The sequence below is a fragment of the Dromiciops gliroides genome, chromosome 3, assembly GCF_019393635.1.
Source record: "Dromiciops gliroides isolate mDroGli1 chromosome 3, mDroGli1.pri, whole genome shotgun sequence".
Lineage (NCBI taxonomy): Eukaryota > Metazoa > Chordata > Mammalia > Microbiotheria > Microbiotheriidae > Dromiciops > Dromiciops gliroides.
In genome coordinates, this window is record NC_057863.1 from 347,452,172 (window position 1) to 347,453,678 (window position 1,507).

Genomic DNA, 1,507 nt, shown 5'->3' on the forward strand with positions numbered 1-1,507 from the left:
TAATTCTAGGAGTATTGTGCTCCCATATTCTGAGTTGTTTGTTTTTGTTATTTTTTCTCAACTGATTATTTGATCAAACTCTTTAAAGCATTTCCCTGGCAAATTGTTTGCCATGGCAAGTGTAAATTGATTCTAGAAGTATTATTTTTTATAAGCATATTCCAAAAAAAAAAGAGAGGAACATTTGTAAAAGTTTTCTTTGAGATTGTGTTGTGCTTTAACTTGTATTTAAATATGTTCAGATTTTTCAAAAAAGTAATTGTATACTAAGTTAAAAAAAAAGGTGTATTATTTGAAATTGTTGCATAATTATATATTGTGTTCTGAGTCAAGATGTATTCACATTTTTTGCAATCATTTATTATCCTCAATTTTAAATCCATATGAGACTTGGATTATGGGAACTTATCATTTAAGACATTGTCTTTATTCTGAGTTATCAGATGCCAGTTGGCCAAGGTGCCATCCAATCACAAGAGGAATACATGCAAGAGCAGACACTGAACTGTCACATGAGGGGAGACATGCATGAAGTCAAGGTATGGCCGAGAGAACGGCTTTTGACAAATGTTGAGGTTGGATTCTCTTGGTTTAATATTTTATTTTATTTTTCCCCACAATATTGTACAGATGGCTGGAAGTATTCATCCCACCCATCTCACTCCTACACCTGGCTTCTATGCTCCCTCCTATATGCCTGATGCCATGGACATCTCAATCCCATGCATCTGATTAAGTCTGACTCAGTTTCCTCCAATATGTTCGGTGGCATGGACATATATTCCATCCACCTATTTTAAGCCTGGCATACTGTATGGGCAGTATATATTGCTCAAGTGTGGGAATGCTCATATCCCATCATTTCTCTGTTCTTTTATGGTAACCCCCATAATTATCTCAGATGTCATGATAAATAACAGTGTTGAATTTGGCCTTGACATCTGTTACCAATTATATTAGATTTGTAATTTCTCATAATGGCATGAGGATAATTAGGCAGATGATGCAAAAGGTGATGAAACAAAGATAAAAATTATTTTAAAAAAATTAATATTGCAGCAATTGTCTTCTCAATTACCCTCCAAAAGGGGGGACTATAGTAATATATAATTTTAAAGGATGTTTCAATTTTTGTTTTATTATATGTTTCATGTGTAACAACCAAGATTCTGAATTCCCTTAGACATGTTTTTGAGAACTTTCATTGTTTGATTTGATTATTGACAAAGCTATTTTAAAGTTGTGTTAAGCTCAATTTTGTAGGAAATTTTCCTGGCTGATTACCAGCATCCACACATCAACCCCTGAAAAGACTTCCATTCCACGACTACACCTAGAGGACATTTGAGAAAAGACTTTCAGAGACTTTAAATGAACAGTTTTGATTTGTTGTTTTTGTTGTTTTTTTTTTCTCTTTCTGTTATAATATACACCATCTGTGACATGTATTCTCTGCAGAGGCCCTCCCTTTGCAAGACTAATGTCAAGGCGTCGGTTCATGAGGACA